The sequence below is a fragment of the Ovis aries genome, chromosome 11 (assembly GCF_016772045.2).
Source record: "Ovis aries strain OAR_USU_Benz2616 breed Rambouillet chromosome 11, ARS-UI_Ramb_v3.0, whole genome shotgun sequence".
NCBI lineage: Eukaryota > Metazoa > Chordata > Mammalia > Artiodactyla > Bovidae > Ovis > Ovis aries.
Window position 1 is genome coordinate 45,530,890 of NC_056064.1, and position 23,588 is coordinate 45,554,477.

The window sequence follows — 23,588 nt, forward strand, 5'->3', positions numbered from 1 at the left end:
TCCGGTCCTTTGCACTCGCGGTTTCCTGTGCCTGCCCGCTCCTGTCTGGGTTCTGGCGACGCGATTCCTGCGCCCGGAGTTTAGGAAGGTCTCCAGATCTCACGTCCGGACAGATCTCACGTCTGTCCACTGAAGTTCGGGGGTGACGAGGGCTCCCCCTGGGCCCCGGGGAAGGTCTTGAGGGTCGACACCCCGGCCTGCAGCTAGTGACAGCCGCCACTTGCAGGTGCCAGGCGATTCCCAAAGCGGTTCGCCTTGCGGGGGTAGGCGCGCAAGCAGCAGCCGGAGAGAGGGGTGGGTGGGCCTCGGCGGGCTCTCGCCTGAGGATCCCGACTCCGCAGGGTCAGAGTGGACAGCGTGAGCAGACAGCGGCTTGATGGGATTCAGCGCATTTAAAAAGCGATTACACTCAAAAGAATGGATTTGGGGGAGGGGTGCGGATTGACTGATTTCCATTTTTCCATCAGTTATTAAACCAGCTGTACGTATGTAGCACACAAAGTGATTTGAGTTAAACCACCAAGGTTTAAAAATGCAACTGCTGCCTGGTCATCAATTGAGACGTTGTTAATTACCTAGGTTTCCTCTATTCTCTTTGTCCCTCTCCCGAATAGTTATGTTAGTTTTTTTAAAAGTGAGTAAAGGTTGGTCTGATTAAACCCATATCCCCTCCCCCACGCCTTAACTGGGATTAGGGGTGAACCCATAATTTATTTTGGGTGATCAGGGAGACCCAGGGAGGGAAGCTGGGGGAAAAACATCCAGAGAGCTTGAATAGATGGCACTGAATGGGAATATTTTCCCAAAGGCTAGTGTGTACCAAACCTGGGTCTAAATTTACAAAACAGAAAAAATTCAACGTTTCAAACAGATTCGAAGGATTGAACTGTAGGTTTTTGTTTTTAAGTTTACATGGTAATAGGTAAATGTTCTTTCTCTGGACTTTGTTTGAATCGTGTGCAGATTTCTGCTTAGAATTATGCTTTTCTAAAAGAAAAAAAATTTCTCTTATTGTTGTCGTTGCGTGTTTGTGTGTGTGTATGCTTCCTGCTAGGTCGTCGGATGTGTGTCCTTTATGTCTGGCCTAATGAGCTCAGTAGGTGCTCAGTAAAGGCACTGAATGAGTAAGATGCAGTGAATGAATGGTCAGCTAATGCAGTTTCATTTAAATAATTACTTTCTTCTTTTATTTATATGGCATATACAACTTGTTGGGTAGTATTCTACCTGCTTTACGAATATTAAGTCATACTGTCCTCCTAACAGCTCCGGGAAGGTGAAATTATTCCTGAGCACAGAGAGGCTCTGTAACTTGCTCAAGGTCATGCAGCCAGTGAATGGTGGAGCCAGAATTCAAACTCAGGCACTTGAACTCTAAGACTTTCTTTTGTTAGCTTTTACCAGAAAATATTTGAAGCTGCTAAAACCTCCTTGACTTCTGCCAGATGGGAGATAACTCAGGCAGTTTTGTCAGTATGAACTTCTGAACCTAGGTGAGTGGTGGTGGGTGCTGATTTAGTCACTACGTTGTGTCTGACTCTTGTAACCCCGTGGACTGTACCCCGCCAAGCTCCTCTGTCCATGGGATTTCCCAGGCAAGAAATACTGGAGTGTGTTGCCGCTTCCATCCCCAGGGGATCTTCCTGACCCAGGGATCGAACCCACGTCTCCTGCATTGGCAGGCAGATTCTTTACCGCTGAGCCACCAGGGAAACCCGAATCTAGGTGGGTTTCATCCAATATGTGGCTCTGACCCTCAACAAGTCAGCCAGTATCAGGAAAGGTGGGAAGGATCCGCTCTGGGGCCCCTGTTGTGGGCATCACACTGAACTGATTACAGAGAACTGGGGGAGAGTGTGTGCACGTGTGCGTGAGTGAGAATGTGTGTGTGCATGGGAGGGGCCTTGTATATGTCAGTGAAGGAAAGAGGATGAGCATGAATCTGTGTGGATGCCAAGGGGACAGGTAAAATATGGTCTCTACCCCCAGGGGAGGGCCAGGGACTGAGCACCTCTGAATCTCCTACCCAACAGCCACGGGTCCTCGCAGGGAGACTCGAGTGTGACTCAGAACAGCGGGTTTGGTTGAGTGTGAGAAGTGGAGAAGGCAAGGCCTGGTGGGCTATCTGGGAAAGTGAGTTCCACGGAGAAAGCTGGTTTCATGGCTGTAGTCACAAAAGCAATCTAGCAGTATTACACAAAGTTTGAAAACCAGAGGGGGAAATTATTACAACCTCTCCCTCTTAACACAGCTATTGTTGCCATTTTGAAAATAATCCCTGCAAGCATTTTTTTTTCAAGCGCACATTTGGTCACAGCTGTGGCCCTTGGGAAAGTCCTCTCACTTACTGTCGCAGTCCAAGTCCGTCCCATGTTGTTCCAGGGCCTCGAGAGGGAGAACCTCAACATCTCTGTGTTCCCTGTGAGGGGATGCTCTTTTGCAATGTCTGTATCCAGGCGCTGCGGGGCCATTTCCCAATTGCTTCTTTGACAAATAATGTGGAGCTGGGTTTTAAGGGGAGCCTGGGCAGGAAGGGAAATGAGGGCAAAAGTGTGAGCCATGTCGGGGACTTCCCTGGTAGTCCAGTGGCTAAGATTCTCAATGCAGGGGGCCCAGGTTCAATCCCTGGTCATAGAACTAGATCCCACATGCTGCAACTAGGAGTTAGCATCCTGTGACTGAAGATCCTGCATACTGCAACTAAAACCTAGCATAGCCAAATATATATATATATATATATATATTAAAGTGAGCCATGGGGCATGAGGACAGCTGGCATGGCCACAGTCCAGGGACAAAGGAGGAGAGGGGAGCCGTCAGGATTTGACATGCCCAGCACTGCCTAGGGGCATGTCTTGGGTCCATCCAGTTCTTAAGGAAGGCATAGATTTGTGGAAATGCAGAACACTCACTAGGGGCTTCCCAGTGGTAAGGAATTCGCCTGTCAATGCAAGAGGCCCAAGAGACTAGGGTTTGATCCTTGGGTCGGGAAGATCCCCTGGAGAAGGGAACGGCAACCCACTCCAGGATTCTTGCGTGGAGAATCCCATGGACAGGAGCCTCGCGGGCTACAGTCCATGGGGTTGCAAAGAGTCGGACAGAACTGTGTGACAGAGCAGGAGCAGGACACAGACCAACGACCAGTGAGGATGAACTCAAGTGGAAAATCCATTTCTCACCCTCTCTAACATTTGGCTCCTTTGAAAGCATCAGCAGCCAGTGGGATTCAGCTGCAAAGGAGGAGTTTAGTGGGTGAAGGTGCCCCTTGGCAGCCCCCGAAGTGCCCACCATGCTTATGAGCCCGTGGGCCTGAGCCTCAGCCGTGACGTGACCTAGAAGGAAGGAGTTAGGCACAGGGTTGATCATTTTTAGCAGCTTTTGGGGTGGAAAGACCTTCAGCCTGGGATTCGGCAAGCCTGACATCATTCACAGCTATGCCTATGTGACTTCAAGTAAGTCGCTTTTTCTCCCTGAGCCTCAGTTTCTCTGTAAACAGGAGTATTTGACTAGATTCCCTCTTACATTTGACATCTCTGTGAAAGATGCGTCAACTCATACGGTTGAGATAAGGATGAAATGCATCAACACCTGCAGAGTGCTTGGACCAGCTCCTGATGCAGTTTGCTTTCAGAAAAATCTGCAAGTTGACTGCTCTTCGTAGAAAATGAGCTGATGCAGGAAGAAAACAAGCAGAAAAACCTCTTGGACATTCCGCATCTAGCATTTTTGCACCTTTCACCCTTCACAGCACTGGGCCTAAGAATAAACTGCACGTAGTAAGCGTTTCACAAATGTTTGTTGGCTGACTGGATAGTATTGTTGCTGCTTCCTCCAGTGTAGTGTTGTGTGATCACAGAGGACCCGCTGCTGTTCCCACGAGATGCAGTTGTCATGTCCAAACAGACTGAGAGATGCCAAAACCACCCTAGCAGAAAAGCTGTCTCTGATGCAGAAAAAATGGAAACTGCCCCCTAAGCCCACTATCGTTATTTTCAAAAGAAAAGGAAAAGGAAGCACCAAACAGCCAATGTAGCACCTGGTGATTTGGAGAAGCCATCACAATGAGAAGCCCTCATACTGCAACGAAGAGTGGTCCCTCTGCTCGCTGCAACTAAAGAAAGTCCATGCAACAACAAAGACCCACTTCAGAGCTAAAGCCAAGTCTTAGCTACAGTTTTATCTTCAATGGGTGAATTTGTTAATTACAAATAACTCCTGTCTGCTTAGATCTTCCAGGACCGCTGTCAGCAGAGTCCGTTGGAAGTGCCATCATTGTATACTTTTTGGTTTTTTATTTTTCGGTATTTATGTGGCTGTGCTGGGTCTTTGTTGCAGCACGTGGGATCTTTACATTTTTGTCCTATGGGATCTAGTTCCCTGACCAAGAATTGAACCAGGGTCCCCTGCATTGGAAGTATGGAGTCTTAGCCACTGGACCACCAGGGAAGACTCAGCACAGTCAAAGATATATATAAATATTAAAATTTTTTTCCAAAGAGGAAAACTACTTTATGTGATCATCATAATGACTTCATGAGATATCAAGTGTGAAATTAAGCCCAATTGCACGTTGTCTGGCACACAGTAAGTGCTCAATAAATTTTAAGTGTAATAATCACTTAATAAATTTTTACTGAATTTTATCGATCCAAGGAATAACAATGAAAGGAGGAGTGGTGAGGGAAAGGGAGATAGAGGAAGGAATGCTTAGCAATGTACAATCTTCTCCTGCCCCACGTCTTCTTCACAGTCCCTGGGGAGAAGGGATGGGGCCCCTGCCCTCAGCCAAGCTAGAAGGGCAAAGGATGGAGGTGCCTGCTGTTGGCCCTCTGAGCATCTCTGACGTGAAAATATTTGACAATAAGGCTAGAGATATGTAGGGAGGATAATACAAAATGGTTAACTCACTGGTGCAAAAATTATTTTGAAAACAACTAGCTGGATTCTATTAAGCAACAGATTATTAAACATTCCTTTTGAAAGTAATTGGTGTCGGCTTCCACAACATTAAGAAACTGGAAGGTCTGAGAGGGATAGAGGAAGGGAAAGAGGAAGACTTGGGGAAATATGGACGTGCCTTTCCTTTTCCTGTGAAATGGGTGGGGGGAGATGCAGGTCTGGGCGATGGGTCCCCTCGACACAGACAGAACCACTGACTCACAAGCTTTCACTGAATGTGTTTTTTGGCAGTTCCCCACCCAGCAGCCATGAAGCCACTTTAGGGACTGATGAAGAGTTTTGTGGATGCTCTATCTTCTCTATAAACACAAGTAATATCCCAGTCCCACCTCTGGGTTTTCTGGCCCCAGAGAGCAGCCCCAGCGAGGTGCTAAGAGGTAGGGTTTGTGGGGAACACACCCGTTCCCCTTCACTGTCAGTCAGACAGTGGGAACTGTCAGTCAGTTCCCATCCTCCAGCCAGTGTGGCCAGGAGCCAGGATGCCTAGGTCAAAGCCCAGGGCAGAAACTGACCAGACTGGTCCAGCTGCTTCCGCGCCTGAAGAACCAGGGAGGCCTCGTTTGTTCTAGGCTGTTGCTGTTTAGTCACTAAGTCACGTGCAACTCTTTTTCGACCCCAATGATTGTAGCCTGCCAGGCTCCTCTGTCCATGGGATTCCCTAGGCAGGAATACTGGAGTGGGTTGCCATTTCCTTCTCCAGGGGATCTTCCTGAACAGACTACAATTTGGGGCCCATCCATAGTGAGTTTTAAGAGGTAGTAGGGCTACCCGGAGGCACTGCGGGAGACTTAGTTGAACCTTTAAGCACTGGGAGGTCAGGCCTTTGGGACAATGTATTGTTCAGTATCCCTGCCAGATCCATGGAGCTGAAGAGCTGGAGGGCAGGCTGCTCAGGGTGACTGGCTGGGTCAAGAGATGGCTGTGACATTTCCATTGACAGAGAGGGTTTCCCCAGCTTTGATTTGTGTCTCCCCAGTCTCCTTGTCAGGTGTGTGAAGGGCTCAGTGGTTTCCAGAGGCCCCAGCTGTTCCTGAAGCAGCCCCCCACTGTGCAGACAGAGCTGGGTGGGGTACAGAGGAAGGACCTGGGATCAGAGGGCTGAACAGTGCAGGCTGGAGACAGAAACTAGGCCCAGGAGGGCTTTGGCTACCCTGGGGAAGGGTCAAGGGAAAGTCTCAGGCTATCTAAGGAGCAGAATGTCCCCCTGCACTGAGGGCCTTGACCCCGCAGGCAGAAACAAAGGCCCAGCTGGGTACCCGTGGGCTGGCTCAGGATCGACAATTTTATTATGTAAATTCGAACATGCAGACAGAAATCAAAGATGTTGTAGAGATGGAAACTACAGGCTAAAGTTGGCATGAGAAGGAGAGATCAGGACAGAAAGGCTGGGAGAAAAGAGGAGAGAGAGAGGGAGGGAAAGAGGGAGAAAAGGAGAGCGAAAGAGGTGAAGCAAAGAAGTGCATGGATTTTTTTGGCCTTTCTTGCTTTGTGCTTTCTCTTTAGCAGCCAGGAGAACTGAGGCCAGAGATGGCTTTTACTGGAAACCCCCTTCCCCATTTCTTACAAGAATTACCCTCACCCTCTCTAACCTGCTGCAGGGAACACTTTCCTCAGGCACCAGGGTCAGGATGCTCTGAGTCACGCTGTATGGAGGTTGCAGCTTCCTGCCCAAGGGAAGGAGCAACCCCATACCCTCCAGCACCCCCTGGGCTGGGCTTCCCAGCGCCCAGTTCAAAAGGAACAAAGCCTGTTGCCTTTGAGGGTCTAACTGGTCCCCAGTGTGCAGTCTGTCTCTTTCTTATACACACACATACACACACACACATACACACACACACACACACACACACACACACACACGCTGGGATCCTCAGGGAGTCCTTTGCAGCATTAATAACAGCATCCCCCCAAGTGTTACCCCCTCAGAGGCTATTGCATAGTCAAACCGGTGAGACAGGCATGCGGCACCCACCTACTCAGGGCCAGGGCTGGAGGGCTAGCACCCAGAAGAGCACCTGGGCCTCCAGGGACCCTGGGGTCAACAGTGGGAGTGGGCAGTAGGTTGGACCATCTCTGTGGCCATGCCTTAGGCCGCACATGCATGGCCGGGAGGCCCAGAGGTGGTCCATGGAGGGAGGCCTGTGTCCTGGACTTGGGCTGAGTTCCTGCCTGTCCCCTCCTTCCTTTTCCCTCCACTTTGTCCAACTTCTCTGGCCAGATGCACCATTCACTGAGCTCCCTCTGTGCCAGTGTCCACACACACGACGCCACAGGGTCCTCCTGTCCTACTCCAAGTATGAAAGAACCAGATAGCCCCGCACCTCCCCACCCGCTCTTCTGGGCCTCTGCCCAGCCCTCCCTCCTTGCTACCCCCACAGAAGACTCATTTCTGCCAGTTGCCTGCCTTTGGCCATCCTGTTCCTCCTTCTAGGGCTTCTGTTCCCCAGTCTTTTTTAACATAATTTTGAGATCCCCTGGAGAGGGGCATGGCAACTCACTCCAGTATTCTTGCATGGAGAATCCCATGGATGGAGGAGCCTGGCGGGCTGCAGTCCACGGGGTTACACAGAGTTGGACACGACTGAACCGTCTTAGCATGCATGCACAGTTATTTATTTTATTATTTACGAGTTTTATATTGGCCTTGCTAGGTCTTTGTTGCTTAGGGGCTTTTCTCTGGCTGCGGCAAGCAGGAGCTCCTCTCTAGCTGTGGCGTGCGGGCTTCTCATTGCAGTGCTTTCTCCTATGGCAGAGCATGGGCCCTAGGGCATGCAGGCTTCAGTAGTTGTGGCACATGGGCTCATAATTGTGGCTCCTGGCCTGTAGAGCACAGGCTCAAAACCTGTGGCACGTGAGCTTAGCTGTGGCATGTGGGATCTTCCCAGAGCAGGAATCGAACCCATATCTCCTGCAGTGGCAGGCAGAGTCTTTTACCACTGAGCTACCAAGGAAGCCCTGTTCCCCAGTCTCTCTGCATCAGTCCTAACAGGACCACCAAATTCTTTCTAAACCATCACTACCCTCTCCTCCAGGAAGCCCTCCAGGCTAATCTCACTGGTCCTTCCTTTGCTTGCTCTCCCCACCCCCCATGTGAGCCTTTAGCTCATGGTGGAGCCTGGGCTCCCCAACAACAGGGGACCTGCAACTCTTTGATGTGTTTCCCGACAGGATGCTCAAAACATTTACCAACCAGACCGCACATGGACCCCTGGTCTCTCTCATCTAACTGGAGCCCTTGTCCCCCTGTAGATTCTAAGCTCTGCCTGGGCCAGGAGGACTCCCTTAAAAATAAAAAACAAAAAGGACTGTGTCCCCAGCACTCCAAGCACTGTAGGCATACAATAGACACTGAATTCAGTGGAGGGCATCTTCCCCCTCCCGCTCCCCAGTGAACATTTATCTGTGTGTGTGGAGGTGCTATGGCGACAGGAGGCAGAAATGACAAGCTAGATGGATAAATCCCCCCGGCTCTGCATGTGCATTTATGACTCGGTGGCTTATCGAGTGCTACACTGTTGGCAGCACTTAGCAACATTTAGCGATTCTGGTCCTGCCCTGTGTTCCATCCCTGATCCCCATAGCGCCGGAGGCGTTTGTCCACGTGTAAAAGCACAGACAGCGTTTTGTTCCATGAGGGGTTCTGGGCAGGGCTGGTAGGAGACGTTGCCAGAGTGAGGTTTGGAGCTGAGCTGAGGACAGAGAACCAAGAACCTTCTCAGAACCTGGGGTCTTGAGAGAGCAAGTCAGGGTGCTTTAGTCCCCAAGAAGGGGGCTGGGAAGGAGGTTTGGGGGCAGCCTGGGGCTCCCTCCATGCCATTGTCCCAGTTCTGCTGGTTAAGATGCAGAAATAGCCAGGCAAGGCAGAGGTGGCAGAGGACACAGGCGAAAGGGAGTGGGCCCATTCTTGGCTCCATCCATGGGATCCCATCTCTCAATCCACACCCCGCCCCTCCAGCTCCCTGTGGGTGGGGGTGCGGCAGCTTTGGTGTCTTGCCCTCTAGGTTGCTGGGCCTCAGTGGTCTTATGAATGCTGCTACCAGCCTGTGAAACTCTGGGCCTAGGCAGTGGCGCATGTGCACCCCTGAGAAGCAGAGCATCCCTCAGGGAGTCTTCCTCAACTGTCCCTAAAGTTGAGGAGGCAGGAGGCCTTGCTGGCTGACCTTGGGCAAGTCCCACAACCTCTCTGGGCTTGGCCCTCCTCTGGACCACAATGGAGAATCAAGGAGGAAATGCCTGTGTGGCAAGGGGCCTGACCCCACCAAAGCTCCTGAGTGGGACCTGCTGCTTTCCCCAATGAGATCCCTCCCCTAGCCCCCACTGTCCCCCTCACCCCCACCCACTCCTCCCCTTAATGCAGAGCCCAACAGGTACTTAAGACTCTCCTCCTCCATGGAGCCTTCCCTGATGAGTTGGCCATTGCACTGTCTCCCCCAGCTAAAGCGGGGTTTCTCCAGCCAGCTCTGGGGAAGAACCGCGAGGGTCTTTCCAGTCCCTGGCACCTGGGCTTGCTGTGCATGACGACCAATTGCAGCCTCCACCACACGACTCTCCTGCAGAGCTGGACAGTGTCTGAACCGGGTCTAGACCCTGTTCAGTGAGATCACAGCAAAGACAACTTCACACCGACGTTTCCAGATGTCACTGGCTGTAGCAGTCTGCAGCGCCACACCAGTCCCCACCACTCTTTCAGCAGTGCTGATCTAAAGCCTTCTTTGGGGCCAGGATGCAGAGCCCAGAATCCCGGGTTCACTTTTCAAGGGAGTCTGGCTGCCCACCAGCCCTGCCCCTGTGTGCCTCCTGCTGGAAGACTCAGTGCTGTAGCCACTGGGCTGGGCTGCCAAGTAGGGAGAAGTAGGAAAAACCCCTGTCCCAGAGAGCGGAAACCTTCGTCATTCAGAGCCCTTACCACTCGGCAGGTTCTGGATGGGCCTCTTCCCCGCCTTGTTCTTACTCATCAACCTGCACCTTATATCACCCACCAAGGTCAGAGGGGAGCAGGGAGGGGGACAACCCATGACACTCACAGAGCTCAGGTGAGATGAGGGAAGCCCTTCCTCTGTGGTGGGCTCACCCCACAGCTCGCAGGACTTAGCCCCACGCTGGTTCTAGCCCTTGTCACTGGGCTCACTCAAGATAAGGGAACGTGACTTCTGCAGGGTCAGCTCTGTCTCCTGCTTCGAGGAACTGGACCGGGGGGTGGGGGGCAGGCTGGCAGAGCCCTGCCCACTGGCTCTGGGAAATGCTTCATCCGTCCATGCCCTCCCTGTGTTACTTGATCCCCAGCGTTGGCTGCACCCAGAGGTGGCTGCCTGGCTGTGTCAAGACAGCAGTGCGCGGAAGGACCTCCCATCCGTTGGTCAAGAGGGGTCATTCTCGCCAGTCTCCTGCCTTCAGGCTGAGGCTAGGAGGTGGGGGAATGACCAGTCCAAGTCCACAGAGTGAGATCAGGGCCTCTTCTTGTCCTGCAGGATCCCTACTTTTGTCCTCCCGTTCTTTTCCAGGGTTCTCCTCCCAGTAACCATCTTCCTTCCACACTCCCAACTTCCATGATGGGCCTGCAGGTGAGGACTTCCAGAACTGAGAGGGAGCTGCAAAACCCTCCAGCCCAGAGTTTCCCCTGCTCAGCACCACTGACATTAGGGACCACTCCTTGTTGGGGCTTCCCAGATGGCTCAGTGTTTAAAAATCCACCTGCCAATGCAGGAGACATGGGTTCAATCCCTGGGTCAGGAAGATCCTCTGAAGAAGGAAATGGCAACCCACTCCTGCATTCTTGCCTGGAGAACTCCATGGACAGAGCAGCCTGGTGGGCTACAGTCCATGGGGTCTCTAAAGAGTCAGATGTGACTCAGCGACTAAACAACAACAACAACAACAAATTCCTTGTTGTGGGGCTGCCCTGTGTATCTGAGGATGCTAAGCAGCATCGCTGACCTCTAACCATGAAATGCTGGTAGCCTGTCCTAGTCGTGGCAACCCAGAATATCTCCAGATATTGCCTCCCTCCCGTCCCCCAGGGGACAGAATTGCCCCCGTGGAGAGCCACTGGGCCAGTGCAGTTCTCTTTCAATTCTGGTGAAGTTTCAGAATCACTTGGAGAACATGAAAGACACTCCCAGGTTTCTGCACAGGCCCAGATCTCTAAGGGGAAGCCCGAGGGACAGAATTTTCCCTCTCCTAGCTGCCGGGCACTGGTCTCAAACTTCCGATTTTGTCTAATTCACTTCTTTTACACATAGAGAAACAGGCAGGGCCATTGCCCATCTTATGGAGGATTATTTGGTTATTCCTAATCTCTGCCCTGAATCTCCCTGCTGAGTGGGGTTGGGTGGTTCAGCAGCCCCCTTTAAACCACCCCTCATGGCCTGGGAAGGCAGTCACTTCTCCAGGAAAAAAAAAAACAGCCTCGGACCCTTGAGCAGTTTTCTCACAGAAATTAATTGCCATCCGTCTGACGATTTCATGCTGCCTACCCCCAACCCCACCGCTTCACGTCTTTTTTTTTTTTTTTCAAAATTTTAATTGTATTAATTAATTCATTTTAATCGGAGGCTAATTACTTTACAATATTGTGGTGGTTTTTGCCACACATCGACATGAATCAGCCAGGGGGCACGTGTGTCCCCCCCCATGCGGAACCCCCCTCCTGCCTCCCTCCCCAGCCCATCCCTCTGGGTTGTCCCAGAACACCAACTTTGAGTGCCCTGCTTCACGCATGGAACCTGCACTGGTCATCTATTCTACGTAATATACATGTTCATGTCTCTTTTAAAAGGCAGCTTCTTAAAGGACAGCCCTTTCCTGCTGACACCGAAGTCTCCCTCACCTCACGCTTGTCAGAGAGTGGGCCGAGCGAGGGCGCCGCTGACGGTGGCACCTGCGTGGCTGACGTCTCCGCGCTGTCCCCAACCTCGGCTCCATCTCCCCATGTAGCAGATGCCTCTCCCACCCCTCAGGGGTGGGTCCCAGCTCCCAGTTGAGCAGCTCCCAGGGGCCGGGGCTGGAGCCCCACTGCCCCGTGAGAACCAAGATGCACCCTTCCTGAGCCCCCAGCTGACAGGGCCGCACTGGAGCCCACCCCTCAATTCCCACCGCCAGCTCTCAGGGAGCCGGGCTCTGCCCTGGAGCTAGAGGTCGAGAGGGAAAGGAAACCTGTACCTCCTCTTTTGGAGGAGTCGTGCAGGGTAGCGGGGGCTTATTATGGGAGCAAAGGAGTGAAGTAGCAGGGCAGTGGGGCAGGGTGCATCCTGAGCCCAGGGCCCCAGGGAGAAGGCCTGGAGGCGGGAGCACCCAGGTGTGCCCCACTCTCTGAAATGCAGGCAGGAGATTTTCCTTTCCATTTTTTTCCTCTGCACAACAGCAATTTAAGTTAATTAAATGTAATAATAAATTATTTCTCAATGGCCTAGAATAGAATAATCTTTCACTGCTCACCCCCTTTGGGGAAAATGCAGGCTCTTTGCTTTGAGGTTGTGGCTGTCCTAGACAGAGGCTGTGGGGGGAGGAGCTGACCTGGGGCAGGATGGAGGGGGGAAGGAAGAGTGGTGGGAGGGGCAGAAGTTCTGGGTCAGCTGAGAGGGCTGAGAAGGGGCATCCAGCATCACCACCCTCTGTCCCAAGTCTGGCTTCACTCTGGCTAGTCTCTGGCTACCTCGTGAATCAGAACATGCACCCCACCCCCAGGGGTCCCAGCTCTGCTGATGTGCAGCCTGCATTTCTAGCCTCCAGAGACCCCTCTACTTGGCACCTCTGTGCAGGGCAGAAATCTCAGAATTGTGTGTGGGCCTGCACCTCCCCCGTATTGTCATTCTGTCTCTACAGATATATCCCCTGTAGGCACACAGGTTTCCGAAGAGTTGATTGCGCATATGTTTTATTCCTGCACACCAGATCCTGATTTTTAAATCCAACAGGAGAGCCAGCTTTCTAAAGAAATCTTGATTTATGATCCCTCCTCTTCTTCATATTTAGATTTTCTTCTCCTGGCTTTGCTTAAAACAGGCTGTTACCTTAAAAACCACAGCTTTGATAAAGGGTCAATATCCAAAATATATAAGGGGAACCCATACAATTCAATAGCAAAAGGACCCCTCCAAACAAAAATGAGCCCTGAGAAATGCAAATAAAAAACACAATAAGTATCATCTCACATCTGAGAACGAGTATTATAAAAAAAAGACAAGATAAGTGCAGGGGAGGATGTGAGAAAAGGGAACCCCAGGGCACTGTTGGTCGGAATGTAAATGGGTACAGCCACTGTGAAAAATAGTATCAAGTTTATTCAAAAATTAAAAATAGGTCTACCATATGATAACAGCCATATCCAAAGGAAATGAAGTCATTACCTTGAAGAGATATCTGAATCCCTGTGTTCATTGAGGAGTTGTGTACAATAGCCCCTTGGACAGCAAACAGTGAGGAGATAAAACCAGTCAATTCCAAAGGAAATCAACCCTGAATATTCATTAGAAGGACTTAACACTGAAGCTCCAGTACTTTGGCCACCTGATGCGAAGAGCCAACTCATTAGAAAAGACCCTGTTACTGGGAAAGATTGAGGGCAAGAGGAAAAGGGGGCGGCAGAGGATGAATGACTGAATGGCAATGACTAACTCAATGGACATGAGTTTGAGCAAACTCTGGGAGATGGTGAAGGACAGGGAAGCCTGGCGAGCTGCAGTGCAGGGGGTCGCGAGGAGTCGGATGCGACTTAGTGACTGAACAACAATACAATAGCTAAGATACAGAAACACAAAAGTGTCTGCCAATGGATAAATGGATAAAGAAAATGTGGAATATTATTAAGACATAGAAAGAAGGAAATCCTGCCATTTGTGATGACATGGATGAACCTCGAGGGCATTATGTTGAATGAAATAAGACAAAAAACAAAAAGTGCTTTATGATCTCACATATATGTGGAATCTAAAAAATTCAAACCCAGAGAAACAGAGAACAGATTGGTGATTGCCATGAATGAAATGGAGATGTGGGAATGGGTGAAGGCAGTCAAAAATACAAACTTCCAGTTATAAGATGAACACGTTCTGGGGGTGCAGTGGACAGCATGTTGACTGTAGCTAACAATACTGTGTTGAGTATTTGAAAATTACTAAGAGAGTAGAAAAGCAGAGACATTACTTTGCTAACTAAGGTCTGTCTAGTCAAGGCTATGGTTTTTCCTGTGGTCACGTATGGATGTGAGAGTTGGACTGTGAAGAAGGCTGAGCGCCGAAGAATTGATGTGTTTGAACTATGGTGTTGGAGAAGACTCTTGAGGGTCCCTTGGACTTCAAGGAGACCCAACCAGTCCATTCTGAAGATCAGCCCTGGGATTTCTTTGGAAGGAATGATGCTAAAGCTGAAGCTCCAGTACTTTGGCCACCTCATGCGAAGAGTTGACTCATTGGAAAAGACTCTGATGCTGGGAGGGATTGGGGGCAGGGGGAGAAGGGGACGACGGAGGATGAGATGGCTGGATGGCGTCACGGACTCGATGGACGTGAGTCTGAGTGAACTCTGGGAGCTGGTGATGGACAGGGAGGCCTGGTGTGCTGCGATTCATGGGGTTGCAAAGAGTCGGACACGACTGAGCAACTGAACTGAACTGAACTGAACTGAAGAGGGTAGATCTTAATAGTTTCTAACACACACACACAGTTGTAACTATGTGAGATAATGGATGTGTTAACTAATGTGGTAATCATTTTGCAGTATATATGTGTATCGAATCATCATGTATACTTTAAATTTATACAATGTTATATGTCATTTCAATAAAGCTGAAAAAGACCATCAGTTCAGTTCAGTATGCTGCTGCTACTGCTAAGTCGCTCCAGTTGTGTCCGACTCTGTGCTACTCCATAGACGGCAGCCCACCAGGCACCACTATTCCTGGGATTCTCCAGGCAAGAACACTGGAGTGGGTTGCCTTTGCCTTCTCCATCAGTTCAGTGTAGCGCAGAGCAAAGCAGAGTCAGGATGGTCAGATATTTGGGCTGTGGAGCCAGGGGACCCCAGGACCCAGGAGGAGTGGGCTTTCCTTCCTTGGCCAGCAGGCGGCAGTGTTTGCTGAGGGTCTTTTGCCTCTGGCGCTCTCCAGGGAGGGCTGCAGTCTTGGCCTCACTGGGGAGCCAGGGGCAGCTTTTGGCCCCAAGTCAGATCTGCCACAGTCTCCTGGGCCAGGGAAGGCAGCCAGGCCCAGGTTCTTCCCCCAGTTACTGAAGGGTCTCCACTGAGCTTGTGTCTCTTCCGCTCTCTGCGTCTGTCTCTGTACCTACAAATGATGAAACTGACCAGCTATGACAAGCTGATGCTCAGGAATCCACCTCCGCACTTCCGGCCGGGTGGATCCATCTCAGCCTAGTGTCTGAGCCCTTCCATAGGTGGTCTGTGCTGCCCCCAAAGCTCAGGACCTCCCCCCACCTCCCGCCCCTGCCTGGAAAGCCCTCTCTCTCCTTCTCACAGTCTGTGGCCGCTCTGCCATCCTCCAGTTCGCCTCCCCCAGGAAGCCTGCCCACACCGTCGCCTTGTGCTGACCCCTCTTGTAATCCCATGGTACCCCTGCACTCATGCACACCTTGCCTTGCCATTCTCCTTTGTGTGTGTATACCCGTGTGTGTGTGTCTATGTTCCCCGCCTCTTTTGAATTCATTTCCTTTTCTTCAAATCAAGGAATCCTGGACTGCTTGAATGTAGAATCCCAGTTCAACAGGGAGCTTGGTGAGATCACTTAGTTGGATGGTTTAAAAAAAAAAAAAAACAGGAGACAAAAATCAAAACAACTTTCCTTTTAAGCTGAAAATCCCCTTTTTCCTTTGAAAAAGGGAAAGCTTACAGAGAAGGCAGAACAGTCTGACGGAGTGGAGGAGAGAACACTGGTCCTACTGCAGCCCCTCCCCCAGGGCCTGGAAGGAACACCAGGACAGCTTGTTCTAGTCCAACCCTCTCCGTAACCAAGAAAGATTCTAGGGCCCAGAGTGACCCAGTCATGATCGTGACTCCATGGGCACTTTGTGTGTGTGTGTGTGTGCTCAGTCACTCAGTGGTGTCCAATTCTTTGCAACCCCACGGACTGTAGCCCTCCAGGCTCCTCTGTCCATGGTATTTCCCAGGCAAGAATACTGGAGTGGGTTACCATTCCCTTCTTTAGGGAATCTTCCTGATCTAGGGATTGAAGCCACATCTCTAGTGCCTCCTGCATTGACAGGTGAATTCTTTATCACTGCTGCACCTGGGAAACCTTTATGGGCACTTGTAGGAGTCTTTAAATTCCAGAAAGCATCTTTCTCATTAGTCTCCCCGTCAGTCAGGTGGCCTACATCTCTGTAATGCAGGTAAGAAAGAGGGTATTGCCCAGAGGGGGCGAGGTGATTTGCCCACACAGACAGTGGCAGGACTGGGCTCAGAGCCCAGAAGAAGGGGCAAGAATCTTGCTGGAAGACCACTCTCAAATGCTAAAGCTGTGATTCTGCTGGACAGCCATCTCAGTCCCTGGCCCCTAGGAGGGGTTTTCCTGGGGCCTCTGGGGCTCTCCCAGGCTGAGCATCAGGGGTTGTGAAGGGGAGGGAAGGCTGACCCCCTTCTCCTTGCTCCTCGTGAACTTTGGAGAAGTGAAGGTGGCCCCTGTTGCCTCCAGTGGCCCTTCAGGACTCTCCCTGAAAGGTTAATTACCAGATCATCCCATCAAAGGAAATTGTGCTTTTGTCCCTTAAAGACCAAACTGAGCCTCAGCAGCATAGTTATTTATGGTCTCTAATAAGCATTTTCTGGGTGTGATTAACCTTTATGCCAAAGTCACACTGGGAATTGGGGTGGCAGCTTCAATTCCAGCCACACTCTGCACTGGCCAGGGGGTGGGGCATGGGCAGCAGCTGGAGCAGCCTAGAGGGGGCAGCTGTCAGACTCCGGCCCGCCCACCCGCCCTCTTCACAGGCTCGTTCGCCCTCCCCTCTCCTCTGCATCCCTTCTTCCCATGCCCTGCCCTGATCTGTCTTCCTCCATCTTTCATCCACTTGAAAGACAGACCCGGAACGCCTGCTTACTGAACCCCAGCCTCCACTCAGCACTAAAAGCAGTTCAACTGTGCTTGCGTGTGCGTGCGTGCTCCGTTGCTCAGTCGTAGCAAATCTTTGCAACCCCATGGACTGTAGCCCACCAGGCTCCTCTGTCCATGGGATTCTCCAGGCAAGAATACCGGAGTGGGTTGCCATTTCCTCCTCCAGGGGATCTTTCTGACCCAGGGATTGAACCCGAGTCTCCTGAGCCTCCTGCATCGGCCAATGGATGCTTTACTGCTGAGCCACAGCCCCTGTGAGACGGGGGGGGGGGGGGGAGAAGGGGGGGCAGGAGACTTGCCCTGTCCACCCTCCAGAGCTCAGTGCTCCTCCCGTGTTAGGGAGCCTGGGTCATTTTATGTGATGCTGTGATTAAGCCACACCACACCCTTGGCCTTCCCAGATTTAACATTCAAGGTCTGGCTCTTTGGCAAATGGAGAGATTTGCAGCTGAGATGCGGGTTTTATTTTGGGGCCTCGGGGCTGCCAGGCGGGTGCACGGAAGTGAGGCATTACCTCGTGAGTGAGCTTAGCGCCCGCCAGCTTGAGATCCTCAGTCCCATTTTGGTTTTCTCTCCCACCTCACAAAGTCCTGAAAACTTGGTTTGTCAAAAATGGTTCTGAAAGGAGGAGCCAGCAGCCAGGGCTGATGACAGGGGTGCCCAAGAAAGTGGCAGTTCTTAGGTCAAAGCCACTATTGGTAACTTCGGGAGAGGATGACGTGTCCAGTTTGGTGAGGTCCAGGCCTCTGATGTGACCTCGCTCATCACAGGCTCTGGCCATATTTTGGGGTGCTAGACTTCAGCTAGATAGCATATTGAAAAGCAGAGACATTATTTTGCCAACAAAGGTCCGTCTAGTCAAGGCTATGGTTTTTCCAGTGGTCATGTATGGATGCGAGATTTGGACTGTGAAGAAAGCTGAGCGCCAAAGAATTGATGCTTTTGAACTGTGGTGTTGGAGAAGACTCTTGACAGTCCCTTAGACTGCAAGGAGATCCAACCAGTCCATTCTAAATGAGATCAGCCCTGGGATTTCTTTGGAAAGAATAATGCTAAAGCTGAAGTTCCAGTACTTTGGCCACCTCATGCGAAGAGTTGACTCATTGGAAAAGACTCTGATGCTGGGAGGGATTGGGAGCAGGAGGAAAAGGGGACGACAGAGGATGAGATGGCTGGATGGTATCACCGACTCGATGGACGTGAGTTTGAGTGAACTCCGGGAGATGGTGATGGACAGGGAGGCCTGGCGTGCTGCAATTCGTGGGGTTGCAGAGTTGGACATGACTGAGCGACTGAACTGAACTGAACTGAGACTTCACTGAGCAGTGGAAGAAACTCTTTACCCTCCCCCTAAAATCACTGGCTTTTCATGCAACATTCTTTAAAAAAAAAAAAATTTATTTGGCTGTACCGAGTCTTAGTTGCAGACTGAGGGTTCTTTTTTATTGGCCACACCCCATGGCACGCAGAACTTCCCTGACCAGGGATCAAACCTGTAGCCCCTCCCTGCAGTGGAAGCAGAGTCTTAATCACTGGACTACCTTTTAGATGTGGCATTTGGGACCTGGTTTCCCAACCACAGGTTGGACCCGAACCCCTTACATTGAGAGCTCAGAGTCCCAGCCACTGGACCACCAAGGAGGTCCCTGCACGTAACAGTCTGCATTTAATCACAGGGTTTCATGCCCCTCACCCGGCCTCGTGTGTTTGTGGGCCGCAGATTAAAAAACTCTCAGCTTTAGAAGAAAGCAAGCAACATCCTTGAAACTTCAGGGGCCTGTCTGCCCCTACAGTGTAATAATTTCCTGTTGGCAGAGCTGGAAAACTAGTGAATGTTGAAGAGGAGATCCGCATTATGGTGGAAGGAAATACGCAGGAAAACTCTGCACTTTTCATGAAAGTATGATTCAGGAATAAGCTAGGAGCGTGGCAGACCCTACCGCGGAGCCAGAGGCAGCTTAGATCCAGATTCTGTCCAGAGCCAAGATTCCCTGAGACGGGAAGCTGCTTGGGGAATTTCAAGAAGCCTTTTTCTTGGCATAATCCACTTTCCCTCTTTTGGGAAAAAACGACTTTGTGAACCAGAGCATCCGTGAGAGGTGAGGATCGGGGTTGTAGGCAGCCAGCCGAGGACAGGTGTCGTGCCCTGGCGTTTGCTTTGGTTTCGTGATGAATCTGGATTTGCCCACTCCTTGTTGAACTCCAAGACATTAAGATTCTAGGCTAAGACCTTCTGGCTGGTGAATTTGCCATCTAATTAGAACCCCGGTGCATAAGTGCTTTTACAGAGGCAATTCCATGCATTTGGGACTAGTCTGAGCTCTCCAATTGCCAGGGTCTATCTAGTCTGTGTATGGAGGGGACCTGGGTGCATGGATGGGTCACGGAGTTGCTTGGCATTGGAGGATCAGGGAGATGCTGCTAAGAGGCGGGGCTCTGGACCTGATGTTTGAGGGCTGCAGAGTTCACCAGGGGAAGGGGTGAGCCAGGGTGAGGAGTGGGCAGACCCCAGCAGGACCCCGTGTGCTGGGAAACCATAAGTAATTCAGTGTGAATGAAATATGGCATGCTTTCAAGGAGGAACTGAAAGACCAAAGCACAAAGCGCAGCTTCTGGCTTAGGATAGCAGTAGAATGCCAGGCAGCAGGGCTGATATTTTTATACAGGGTGTTACCGGTTTCTTTAATTTGCCTGTGGCTGAGTTGGCTGTGGGAGCCCCATTTCCATTCTGTGTGTGTGTGCACACGTGTCCGTGTTGGGAGGTGGCAGAGGCAGGGGTGAGTGACAAGCCAGGGCTGGGGGCCCCTAGTCCGCTTCTAGAAGAGGTCTCTGGGCATCCCCGCAGAGCGGCCTCCCCGGGGACAGCTCACAGCCAGGGCCCGCTGACTGTGCCCGGCTGACAGCAGGTCTGTCAGCATGGACGCCGCTCTCCGCTCAGCCTGCAGGAGCCACTGGCGGGCCTGGTGGCCTCCACCTCTCTCTTGCTTCTGCGTTTTTCATTTGGAAAATGAGGGTAAAGATAGTTCGCCATCTCTCTGGGGACTGTGAAGTTTAATTACTGATTAATAAAGCGTTGCAAGTTCCACGGGGCCAGAGAGATGACCGGGTTTGTTCTAATCACTCCTGGGTCCCAGGAGCAAGTTAGCTGACCCCAGCCCTGTCGGCCAAGGCCGAGCTCTGGGCATGGGATGGGGGTACAGGGCCGGGGTGGGCTCGGAGCCTGGAGCTTGGCCCAGTTAGATCAAAAAGACCCTCATGATGTGACAGGGGGAGTGTGCCATTGAGGGAATCGACAAAGCCCATCGCAGACTCAGGCTCAGCCCTGAGGGAACAAAGTGGGTGAACCATCAGGGTAAATGCGGAGCCGGGGACTTCCTACCAGAGGCTGGGGGGTTGGGCAGGCCCTGACCGGGAGTGGGGAGTATTCGGTTCTGTCTTGGAATGTAGGGTGGGAGAGAAGGGATCAGGATCTGCCTTTGTCATCAGACAGGAGTGGGAAGGTGCTATTTGGGGGTGGGCAGAGTCTGGGCTAATGGGTAGGGGCCAGTCTGGGGAGAAGATACATGAGCAACAAGGCCAGGACTAGGGTCAGGCAACTGAGACATTTTTCTCAAGCATGGGATTTAAAAAGCTGCCCAAAATCGCACCATCAAGATAAATAATATTTTAATTTTATCACTAATTTTTCTTTTACCCCAGGTTCCAATAGGACCCAGCACTGGTAGTCAGCCTGCCTTAAAAAAAAAAAAAAAAAAAGCTTTTTATATGTTGTTCATCATGGAATTTTTTGCATTGATGTAGAATTTTTTTAATTATTTGTTTTAATTGGAGGCTAATTATTTTACAGTATTGTAGTGATTTTTGCTACACATTGACATGAATCAGCCATGGGTGTACATGTGTTCGCCATCCTGACACCCCCTCCAGCCTCCCTCCCCATCCCATCCCTCAGGGTCATCCCAGTGCACCAGCCCTGAGCACCCTGTCTCATGCATCAAACCTGGACTGACGATCTGATTCACATATGATAATATATGTGTTTCAATGCTGCTCTCTCAAATCATCCCACCCTTGCCTTCTCCCACAGAGTCCAAAAGGCTGTTCTGTACATCTGTGTCTCTTTTGCTGTCTCGCATAGAGGATTATCGTTACCATCTTTCTAAATTCCATATATATGCGTTAGTATACTGTATTGGTGTTTTTCTTTCTGACTTACTTCACTCTATAATAGGCTCCAGTTTCATCCACCTCATTAGAACTGATTCAAATGCATTCTTTTAAATAGCTGAGTAATATTCCATTGTGTTTGTGTACCACAGCTTTCTTATCCATTTGTCTGCTGATGGACATCTAGGTTGCTTCCATGTCCTGGCTATTATAAACAGTGCTGTGATGAACATCAGGGTACACGTGTCTCTTTCAATTCTGGTTTCCTCGGTGTGTATTCCCAGCAGTGGGATTGATGGGTCATAAGACAGTTCTATTTCTAGTTTTTTAAGGAATCTCCACACTGTTCTCCATAGTGGCTGTACTAGTTTGCATTCCCACCAACAGTGTAAGAGGGTTCCCTTTTCTCCACACCCTCTCCAGCATTTATTGTTCGTAGACTTTTTGAGAGCAGCCATTCTGACTGGCATGAGATGGTACCTCATTGTGGTTTTGATTTGCATTTCTCTGATAATGAGTGATGTTGAGCATCTTTTCATGTGTTTGTTAGCCATCTGTATGGCATTGATGTAGAATTTTTAAAAATATTGCATTAAAATATTATGTATCTGACTGCTAAGATTTTTGGTGCCCAGCCCCCACCCCTTATATTTTGCACCTGAAAGGAATGCCTTTCTTCTCACCTTAGTCCTAGCCCTGCCAGTGAAGGCTGCAAATGCTTGCCAATGGTGTTGGCTACCACCCTGGCTTGGGTCTAAATTTGAAGCTTGCTCACCGTGGGACTCTGATAAGCCCCTACCTCTCTCCCAATCCCGTTTTCCTCTGAAATGGCTCAGGCTACTTCAGATCTGTGCGTCTCTGTCTGAAGTCCTATTGCAGGAAGGGGGACTTCTTCCAGGGCCCGAGAGTGGGTTCTTTTCTAACACTTGGGAATGTCCAAGGAGACACATGTACTGAGACTTTACTGGGAAGGGGTGCCCAGGAGGAGACCAGCAGGGTAAGGGAACCCAGGAGAACTGGTCTGCCACGTGGCTCGCAGTCCCAGATTTTATGGTGATGGGGTTAGTTTCCAGGTTGTCTGGGGCCAATCCATCTGACTCAGGGTCCTTGTTGGTGGCACACACATTGCTCAACCATGATGGATTCCAGCAAGAATGATTCTGGGAGGCCGGTAGGACATATGTACTGGCGTCTGTCTTCTCTCTCCTTTTGATTTTCTTGAATTCTTCTGGTTGGTGGTCGCTTATGAGTTCCGAGTTCCTTCTCAGGACCTCCTGTTGTAAGATAACTCATGTAAGTGGTTCCTATCTTGCCTGGACAGGGCAGAAGGTTTTGGTCACTGTTTCCCCTAATAGTTCTGCAGTGAATTTTGCAGAACTGTTTGCAAATGGGCTGGGGCTGAGACCCCATGGAGGGTGGAGGGAGGTAAGAGAGAGTCCCAGGGAGGGGAGACCCCAGGAATAAAGAGCAGGGAGCAGGGGTGGTGATGTGGAGAGGAGTCTCCCATGAGGTCAAGGAGACAGAGCTCTGCAGGTCACCAGGCTCCCATGTCCTGACAACTGGGGGGAGGGTCTGATTTCCATCCTTCCCTACCCTAAACCCCCACATGCTTCTTAGCCCTTCACAAATCAAATCCCTAGGGAAACAATCATCCAGCCTTCAACCCTTGACTAAATGAGAATCATCAAGTTCAAATCAATCAACGTGACCTATTGAGCGTCTGTTGTAGACCTGAAACACAATGTAACCCATTAACGTATTCAGCAAATTTGAATGCAATGAATAAAACAAAATCCCTGTCCTCTTGGAGCAAGCTGTGCCGCTTACAAAGGACTCCTACATACCCTGCATCCTGTAAGCCTGGGGAGATACGGAGGCTATTATGCTAGTCTTTACAGGTGAGGAAACTGAGGCACAGAGAGGTCAAGTAACTTGCCCATGGCAACACAGTGGAACTGGGGCTGGACGCCAGGTCTCCTGACTCTAAATCCACAGGGAGGGTGTTGACCTCAAGGGAGGGAACACAATGATTGTGTGGGGGTGTTAGTTGAAGAGGGGACAGCCCTCCATGGAGCCCATGCTGCTGTCCCCAAGTAGGCCGCAGTTTTGGAATCAGAGTGATACAGAGTTCCCAGGGATGTAAGAGGCAAAGATTGTCCCTGGAATAAGCCAGCCATCTTTCCAGACACATTTATCCCTTCACCTCTTGGGGCCTCAGCTTCCTCATCAGGGACAGCCACACTTGCCCCGCAGAGAATGAAGTATCATTGTGGATGTAAAAGGACTTGGTAGATGGTTCAGGCACAATTTTCAGTGACCACTAATTAGTTGGACAGGGATGAGGGCCGGTGAGGCAGCTCATTAAACCACGGGCCCTGGGCTCCTGCAGTTGGGGAGGGAGTGA

General features: G+C 50.8%; 1 protein-coding gene across 3 annotated transcripts in view; it reads left to right on the plus strand.

Annotated features, from left to right (window-relative positions):
• Window positions 1-23,588, plus strand: part of CRHR1 (corticotropin releasing hormone receptor 1) — a 59,454-nt gene that overhangs the window by 934 nt on the left and 34,932 nt on the right.